Here is a 10,162-nt window from a genome sequence, read left to right on the forward strand (position 1 = left end):
GAGGAAAAAAAATTAACTTAAATGATTTTAGCAAATGGCTGCAATATAACAAAGAGTGAAAAATTTAAGGGGGTCTGAATACTTTCCGTACCCACTGTATATATACATATATATATAAAAATAGAAGCATTTTCACTAATAATTTCGCAAGTTGAGTGCAAAGTTGAACTGGAAAATGTAATCATTAATACATTTTTAAATTTATTAAAACTTTATATATATATATATATATATATATTATACAGACAAATGTATTTACTTATTATTTATTATTATTTTATTATTATTATTATTTATTTTTTTAATTGAAAAATTCTACATTTTCACTAGTAGTCTCAGATTTTTCCGCCTCACTGTACACAAACACTTCCCCCTTTTTCTTTTCTGAGGATTTCTTCAAATATCGCAAACACACGCCACCAAGTTGAATGAGCACGAGACTGTGGGTGTGTGTGTTTGAGGGCGACAGAGTATATTTTCCTTTCCTCCTCAGGGTAGATTTGTAATTAAGCTTTTGGGTTGAGGCTTTTCTGCTCGGCTGGAGCTCCAAAATCTTTGGTGAGAGAGAGAAACAGAGAAGGAAAGAGAGGGCGAGCGAGCAGAATCATAATGACACAGCTCCTGGTGGAGTGTGAAATTCACCTCCGAATCCATATGCCAATAGCATCTCTCACCAAGGCACCCACAACAGGGGCCTCCTGAGCCTTTTAACCCCAGCCTCTGGAAATCAGTTATTCATTCATTCGCCGCAATCGCAGGTCCTCTGATTGCTCTGACGCGTCTAATAAATGCTCAGATTGGCTTTTGAGCGCCGTGGTCTGGAATGAGAATCTCTTTGCGTCGTTCCACAGAGACGGTTCCTTTCCTTCAGGGTGGAAGCTTGTGGAAGCGGAACGTGTCAAATCCACAAGGGGGATCTGGGATGAAGGAGATGTACGGGTCATACCTGAGGGGCTTCTGTTGATGAGAAGAGGCGCCTCAGTAACACCGTTTGGAACACCACCTTTGAGAACATCGTAACTCCAGTGTGACAGCGGCGGTGTGCGAGCTTTACAACGTCTGTTCTTTGTTGTCTTTATCTGTCTGCTCAAAATATAGCTATGTTTTCCCACCCCATTTGTCCCGCACGTTGAGATTGCTGCCTCTGTTTCGATACAATAACTGAACTGAAGTGGTGAAATGTTCACGAGATGGAAAATCCTCAAAGATTTGTGCGACCAATAATCTATATCAATCCTTAACTCACAATACACCAAACCGCCAAGCGTTTGGTATCATGCAACACTCAAAAGCTTCCATTGCTAGTCATTATGATTAGCAGTAATTGCTAAGGCAAGCATCACAGTTGTGAAGACTCATACTTAGGGTTTGAGAACAAACCACTAACCCTAAATATTCAAATTAATGGTTGTTTAGCACATATGTTTAGCATGACCAGGATTTTGGACAGAAATAACAATTTCCTATGGAGATGTTCACACTGGGAACAAACACTCAGCTGAAGTTTTTTTCTTCTTTACTCCAGCCAGTATGATATGAGCTTTGAGTCACATGTCACAAAACTGGACACTGTAGATGTACACCCTTGTGAAACAGAAGGAAACTTTAAAATAGTATACTACTTAGCATACTTTTAAAAAGATAGCTTATTAAGGCAATAATGGAGTTTAAGAATATACTTGTGTGCAGACTAAATGTTTTCAGACACTTAGCTACAGGTTTGGCCCACTTAAGTAGGACTTAAGTACATTTTTTATTTCATAATTACTTTTATTGTCTTTGAAATATGGTTATAAGTATACTGCTGAATGCAATGACAAACATTTATGGTGAACTAATATATACTTTGATGTAATTTCCATTTAAAACTTTTATGTCATGTATCTAAAATATTTGTAATTACACATTTGTAATGAAGTTGCATTTGAAATATATTAACATGTACTGCACGTGCTTTAGCATGTTAAAAAATCTAAATCTAAAACATTTTTTAAAATGTACTTTAAAGTAGGTCTAAAACTTTTAATTTGACTATTACATTATTGTACTTTTTTTTTTTTTTAATTGAACATAAGTGTGCTAAGAGCAAATTCTCCTTAAGGTCACTTGAGTTCATTAATATTATATTTATCTGTGTGTACAGTTTTTTTTTTTTTTTTTTACTATACCTTTAAGATATGAAGTACACTACAAGTGCACATACAATACAATTAAGTGCACTTCTTTTCACAAGGACAGACTTCCACAATTAAGGGCAGTCTTTAGCTTCACACAGGTTGAGCACAAGCAGGAAAATGACTCTATATAAAATGTTTGCAGTTCATGAACAATTTTAACTGCAGGCAAAACGTGATTAGTGCGTTTTTTTGCATAAAATATACCATAAAGGTTTTTTTTTTTTTACTTGGATCTGTAAGCAACCACTCATACTAGCAATTGCATCGCAATGCTCTAAAAACAAAAAAAAACACAAAAAAAAACGCATAGCAATGCCCCCGCAACCACCACAACAACTTAGCATTAAATTTTTTTTCCAGAATCTTTTATATCTAAAAATTAGCAGTGATAGTATAGCTTTTTTCCCTTTAATTCTGCCAGACTAAACCCAGGAGACGACTGTCAAGTAGTTAATAAGTAAACAGGAAACATATCACTGAGCAGCGCATGAATCATTGGCAGGTAAAAATAATCCTCCCAGTTCAAACCGATGAGAGGATGTAGGAGTCAGACTTCATGAGGAGCATCGTTCACGGATAATACACAAAGTCTCAACGGATATTCAGCCAAGGCTTTGGCAGTGTGCCAGTCCACCAATGTTCAGTAGCCTGCAGGTTCAAGGAGTGCAGAAGCCAGGAAGTGTTGAAGGTGTGCAGTCAGTGTCGATCCCAGAATGCATATTTAGCCCTATAGGGCTCTGATACAGCTGCCGTAATGCAGCGTTAGTCTTTGATCTGCACGCTGCGCTGGCGAACGATCTCAGTGGGGCATATCCACTGCCTGAGAGCTTTATACATTTGCTTCCATGCAATGATGCTTTTTATATCAACATTCCAGGCTATGAAAGTACATGCCTATATGTCTACATAGGGCAACAAGCTTCCGGCTGTTGAAGTCAGAATGCATAGATATCTTGAGCACTCGTTGAACTCTGAAACCCTCGGGGAGGATTGTGTGTTAACTCTCTTTAACCAGTACTGTGCATTGTCAACGCATGCATGCAGACAGCTTGCTCAAACAGATGATTTTAGATGTCAGCTGACCTATGCATGTGTTTCCTGCTGACTCTTTTACTGTATACCTCCATTTTTCTCTCTCGCCACGCTCCAAATGTTAAGTAAGTGTCTACATTTGGCGTAGTGTCTTATATAAGTTTGTACAGAGGCCAGCATATTTGTTGTGAAACACGAAGGTGGCCCCATGCAGTGTGGCTTGTGTTCAGCCGAGCTTGAATGTCAGGACTGTGGTGGGTGGTGTTACACAACTTTTTTTTTTTTCCTCCAAAGCATATCTTTCAGCATTAACACAGGGCAATCAGCTGTTTGAGCTATGGTATGCATTATTTATATACTATAAATAATAATAAAAAATATTTTAAAAATCCCTTTTAGCTCGTATTCCATCTTACATTTCACAGCCTGTCTCATCTGGGAAAAAGGAACAAAAATATCCTGCACTACACAGATTTTTGTCTAATCCCATCCTGTCAAGAATGAGAACCTGATGACATAGAAACCCTTAGCAAACTCTTCTCACCGACACAAGCAAATCTGCAAGATCCTGAATATGCACGAAATGTTGATCATTTACCATGGTTTGTTTTATGCAAAATAAATGTGTTTTGTTAGATACTATGCATTAAGTGATAGAAATGAAAATGCTATATAAATATAAAAACATTTTTTGTTTTTAGTCTTCTGGCTTGAATTCATGAAAACGAATGCCCAACCGAATTTTTCAGGTGCACACAAAGGCCGCATAGAGCCTAGTGATAAATACTGATAAATACCCTTTTTGATATGTCCCACCCAAACAACGCAAAATGGACAACTGCACTCATTGAAGGATTTAATTTGTCTTTAAGGCCCTACTATTTTTTTAATTCCCTCATGCCTGGAAAACATGTGTCTATAATTTTCCAACAACTGTTTAGTTCGGCTCAGCTGGTGTGGCTTGAGTTTGTGTTCAGCGGTGACTAATAGCGTGACCCTAATAACATGCCTGACACGGTGGCTTTTTTGAAGAGCTGTATTCATTGTATGCCTTCCTGAGTCACTGCAGGATAATCAACCAAAGTTCCATAAGGTTAACACTCTTTTGTTTGTGTTTGTGTGCACGTGGGTGTGTGTTTGCGAACGAAAACCGAGAGATAGATGGAAAAAAGATCCTCCCCAAATTCCCCTGCAAGGACATCAGAAAGCTTTCAGTGAATGTGCGAGATGGAGGTTATTGGGTTTAGGCAGTTAGTGTTTTAACAGCAGCCCTGGTTTCCTCCCCTGTGGTTGCTATGAGTTCAGTGAGTTGGTATGGAGGCTGGCACGAAGGGTTTTTCCACATGGTTTCAGTGTGCCAGTCCATGTGCCCTTCAGTCATTGTGGTATATTGGTTGTTTGTTTTACTAGAACACACTCATTTTCATGCCTTACACCCTGACCACTATGTTTGTCAGGCATGTACATAAACGTGCACCAACTTGACTTGGCTATTCGCCCAATGCAGTGTCATACAAATGAGTTGTGAGTGACTGTCTTGCATTACCTGAATGGTATGGCTGGGAAATGATTCCAAAAGTAATAAATTCTTTGATTCTTAGGCATTGGGAACAATGGGGCACTGCAGCTAAATTTGGTTGTCAGTTCACCTTTTAGCACTTAATCCTGTTCTGTACATATGTAACGGAGGCCAGCGGTAGGTGCTGTGCAGGTAAACCTCACTCCCCTGATCTCAAGAGACGCACTAGCGACTAACGCTAGTGGCTGCAGTCTTTAGCTTCCTTGTTAGTGCGTCCGCCTCCCATGCCGGAGTCCCGGGTTCGAGACCCACTCGGAGCGAGAACGAGGTGTGGCGGTGAGGACCCGGGAGAGAGGGGTTACATTGGTGCCGTGACCCAGATGGGAGTGAGGGTTAGGGGGGTGAGTGTAACGGAGGCCAACGGTTACACATACACAGTTCAGTCATTTACGGAAGTGACAACCACATTCTACGACCAAACTGACTCCCGAAAAATGAAGGTAGTGACAAGCATGAACCGAACAATTAATTGTTAATGACATATTTAAACAGTTAACAAGTTGTGTTAACAGAGCACATTTTTACTCAGAGCTGGGTAAAAATATTGATTTCTCGATTCTCAATTTTATGCAACACTATCAATTCATAAATCCCAAGAATCGATTAGTCTAGCCTGTCAGATAATGAACGGACATTGTAGCGCGCCTCCCATCCAATAAATCGCAACAAGCTTTGTGCTTTGTTACTTTTGATTTGAAACAAAGTCTCAGATTTCAAATTCTGTCCATTTTATTTTAATATTAAAATATTGAATGCCGTTTTGGAGCTGTTTAATGTGGAGTGACAGATCGCTGTAGCGGCTCAGCTAGAAGCGGCAGCGTGAACTGATCGTCTCCACCGCTTTAATAGCAGTTCGAATTCCGTCTCCTGTCTCATGTAATCGCTCAATCAGTGTTTTTTAAAAAAAAAAATTTTTACTGTTCTTCAATATTTAATTTATGTTTGAATAAATTCGTTTTTGTGACAACCACCATTTAAATGTTTATATTTCAAAAAACGAATTGGAGTAAAAATATAAATATGTACTTTATTGAGTATATTTTAAATGTTTGTATAAATCAGCTCATTTCAACCTTCCATATTTTACAGCATTAGTTGAGAGATTGTTTTGTTCCTTGAGAAAATTTGCCATGTCCTGTACCTGATATATATCCAAAATAATCTATATTGAATTGAATCAAAATCGGAATTGAATCAAATCGAATCGCAAGCTTGTGAATGATAATCGAATCGAATTATGAAATTTGTGTCAAAACCCAGCCCTACTTGTTATTGTTGCCAGATTTTGCTGGGAATAAGCAAAGTACGTTTAATCTTTGAAATAAGCCACATTATTGTAACCAGCACCTGCCTACGTTATTAACTCCATCAAATTGATCGCTTTATGAGCTGAGCCCAAACAACAAGCCCAAAGATGCTTAATAAGCATTGCTTATAATAAGTGGACATGGCAACCCTTCAAGAGTGTGCTCTGCAAAGTAGCCTTCCAAACAAAAACAAAACACACTGGCTCTGTTAAAATCAATGGTTTAGTTAAAATCGTCAAACATAAGTCTTTGGCCGCTGTTACTACTGTGTTTAAAAATAGCAGATACCAAATGCACTGGACCCCACAACATTGCTATGGCTACCATGGTGTCAATCATCACAGTTTCTAAAGTGAGTTCTGTTTCTTACGCACAAGAAATTATAATTTAAGAGATTCATTCCCGTATTCAAATGGGGTTCTCACTCCTGAAACTTTACAGTGTGTATGTGGCCTCAGACTCATTCTTTTGTGTCATTGTGTAATGACGCCATTGTTATATTATCACAAAATCTTGGATTCAATGTTTTTGCCAACTTGTTTTCTTTCAATTAACACAGGTTTTGTTTTTCTTTTTGGAACCAATTGGTCATCATGGGCCTCATTGATCTGTGCTTAAGCACCTCAAATTTTATGAGGATTATTAAAGTTTGTTGTCACTATTTCATTGTCAAATAGCATACGACTGGCAAATATTGATTAGTCTACATCTTGTTCAAGTTTCCTACAATTGTTTTCCACCTAAAACATACAATATAGTGTAGCGTCTGGACCAATCAGACACACCGTTTCTCATTTGATTTAACAAATCAATTATTCATTAGATTAACAAACGTTCACAGACCCCTCACCCAATAAACATACTGGGTGCCAAGTTGTCTGTGAACAAGGCCCAGGACCCTGGTTACCATGGCAACCCTAACACCAGATACATTTACGACCTAATGGAATGTGAGAGCTGATTCGCTACAATAGACACTGATGCACAAGTGCGGATTCGTTCTGGGTGTCTAAACAATATAAAAAGAATAAACTAGTCTCATAAACTGCATTTAGCTTAAAGGGGGAAACTGGCTTGTTCTGTTATCCACAATGGAAGGTTATGAGCGCCAATCCTACATGAAGAGATAATAGATGCTGATAACAAACAATGAATACTAAGGAAGTTTAAAAGGAAGTCATGTAGTCACAAAGAGATTAGGAGAACACGTTCCTCCAATCTATAAAAAAAAAGAATCGAAAAGTGATCAAAAACAACAATAAGGAATCAATTCCAGAAGCAGGAATCGGAATCGATTCCAAAAATTTCAGAATCAAACAGCCCTAGAGCGTTGTTTGTGCCACTCAAAATACAATAATGTCAGCCATATGTGTGACCTCTTTGGCAAAGGAACATAAACCTGCTGCCATCTGAACAGCACCAGGCTGCTGACTACTTCTAAAGCCCCAGTGCAATCCCAGAATGATCTGGCCTGAAAAAGCTAACAGGAAAGAACCAATATATCAAAGAAACTTGCCAGCGTAATAAGGTGTAACATCTCGGCTTCTCTCCAGCAAACAGGTGCAGGAGTTCTTGGAATCGTGCTGGCAACGCCGTGCAATGTATCGACTGTAAACAGTCAGCAGTTCATAGAAACCCTTTGTAGCAAACGACGCTAGCTGGAAAATGTGGCAACTGACACTGTAGCAGAATACTTTTTTGCTCACGCACACACTTTGAAGTGACCTTTATATGCTGTGTCACACCAGCGAGAAATAACAAAAAGCAGCCTGTGAACTGAACGCTTCAGCTCTTCCCACCACTGCAGTACTGGCACCCGCACCGTGACCCCGCAGCGGGCCGAGGAGGAGTGGAAAATAACTGTGAGCGTGCTGAGGAGCGGGAACACTGTGACTGACAAATGGATAATTTTCTCGAAGACATTTGCGTCCTGATTGGCTAATTGTCTGGGAAGTGTCCTCACATTTGAGTCACCATGCTGTGGGAAATGAGGGATATTTCTTTGTTTCTAATTTCTTAAAGGCAAAACGGGAGTATGAAATAAAGCTTTGCTAATGTAGAGATGGAGTCAAGGAAATCTAATTAGGATCATTTAATTCAATTAGTTCTCTTTCCAATAATGTGACTCAAGGGAGTGCTGTAGTGTCTCAGATTCACATGGTAATTGTCTCAACTTTATTCCCACCTCTTTGCATTTCTTGATATATTTTCACTTAATCTAGGAATGGCTTATTGCCTGATTTCAACAATGCATCTACTTTGGCCAACAAAATTGCACATTCTTTGTTGCTCATCTTCTGTTTTAGCATTAAACCTTGTCCTAATCAGGAGTGACATGACAAACCAATGAGCAATAAAAACTTCATATCTTCCACGTTAAGCCAGTTCACACTGCCAGCAACTTGCAGTAACAACACTTCCTGATTTTTTGATTCTGGGTGTATTCAGCAACTCAATAAAGTTGAAAAAAAAAAAAAAAATAAATAAAAAATATATATATATATATTTCTTAAAATGTGGTGACAAACCTGTCCCTCGATTTCTGAGTCCTGAAAAAGAGTTCAAATAGTCACCAAACTCCATTTAAAAGGACACATTTTAATACATAAGAGTTTATACAAGTTTGATTCTGTATTGTGTTGTACATTTTTTTTAAAGTCTATTTGAATGTCAACTGTGTGAAGCATTAATGCAAAGTGAAAGGAAAAGTATAAATCATAATATAAATGTATTAAAAAGAATGCTTTTTTGACAGCGGTGTTATTAATGCTAAAACTTTTATTTTGAAAATAAAAAATGTCATAGAAAAGTACTTTCAAGGTACAAGAGTTAGTAGAGACTGTTCAAATGTGTTTTTCTTTTTTCTTTTTTTTAAATATTGTTAAAAATTTGTGTGATACATTTTCAGGAAAAAAACATTTTAAGTTATAATTTATTGATTATAATCACATAAGAGGTAGTTTAAGATGATATTGACGGCATCTTAAAAATACTTTTATTATTATTATGTTATTATTTTTATGATTTACAACCCTTTCTTAATTTGTTAAATAAATAATTAAATAAAAGTCCTTAAATTAGTCAAGTTGTCCTTTATAATAGTAATAGGGGAAACAAATAACTAAATTATAACTTCAACGTTTTGTAAGTCAGAAAAGAAAAAGAAAAAGATCTGAGCTAGAGAGATTGATAGAACATATTGTACAAGACAATTCCTTCAAGTTTCGCAAAGAAAACCATAAAAAATATGCTGTATGAAAAAGCATCACAGAAATCTTGAAAATATCTTTTAGTTCTATGCTCTATTTATGCAGTGTTGCAGGTGATAATAAGCGTGCAAACAAAGAAATCATCTTCACTTATCTGACTGGTTGTGATTGTGTTGCTATGCAATATTTTCGCTGTCATTGTGGAAAAAAAAATATGTTGCTGTAATCTTGTCGTGTTAGCATTTTATCACTAGCTTTCAGCTATAGGCTAACTTCGCAACATAAAGAATGGCTTGATAATAACACAAGAAGGCCTGTGTTGGTCTTGTTCCCAGCTGAGTATATTGCTCTGCTCTCACAGTGACCTCTTACAATTGCTTTTTGCTGCTGGAGAACACACAAATTAGGCTTGGCCCCTTCCAGCAAACCCAGGGTGGAGGCAACAAGATGAGAGAAAGGGCAAAGAGGGAGGTGAAGTGTGAGGATGACAGACAGAGAGAAAATTAAAGAAGAAGCGCTCCTAATTTCATGCCATGTGAGGACAGCTCTCTTACCACAGAAAACCACAGAATTTGCAGAGATTTGTAGGAAAGTGTCACATTTCTCAAGTACACGACTCAATTTCTTCTCCTTGATCCATTGTCAGGCCCAGCTAATGTGAGCTGAGCAAAATTAAAGGGGTGGTTGACTGTTTTTTTTCTAGGCTTGATTGTGTTTATGGGGTGCAGTCTAACATGTGTTAATGCTTCGTTTAAAAAAAACAACAACATTATTTTTCACATAATTTACCTTTATTCCACACCGCTCTGTCCCTTCTCTGAGAATTGGACTGATCTTTTCCTGTTTTTATGAAGCCCC

The 10,162-nt window shown here is 37.8% G+C and overlaps 1 long non-coding RNA gene across 1 annotated transcript in view; it reads left to right on the forward strand.

The window, feature by feature from the left end:
* The window catches only part of LOC107709259 (uncharacterized), a 16,139-nt gene extending 6,923 nt beyond the window's left edge, over positions 1-9,216 (forward strand). The window contains exons 2-4 of the long non-coding RNA XR_001636474.1: positions 2,628-2,634; positions 5,080-5,085; positions 9,204-9,216. This is a non-coding gene — a long non-coding RNA (uncharacterized LOC107709259). The remainder of the gene's footprint in view (positions 1-2,627; positions 2,635-5,079; positions 5,086-9,203) is intronic.
* The last annotated feature ends 946 nt before the right edge of the window (positions 9,217-10,162 follow it).

This window comes from Sinocyclocheilus rhinocerous, unplaced genomic scaffold (genome assembly GCF_001515625.1).
Source record: "Sinocyclocheilus rhinocerous isolate Xijiao unplaced genomic scaffold, SAMN03320098_v1.1 scaffold206, whole genome shotgun sequence".
NCBI classification, from domain to species: domain Eukaryota; kingdom Metazoa; phylum Chordata; class Actinopteri; order Cypriniformes; family Cyprinidae; genus Sinocyclocheilus; species Sinocyclocheilus rhinocerous.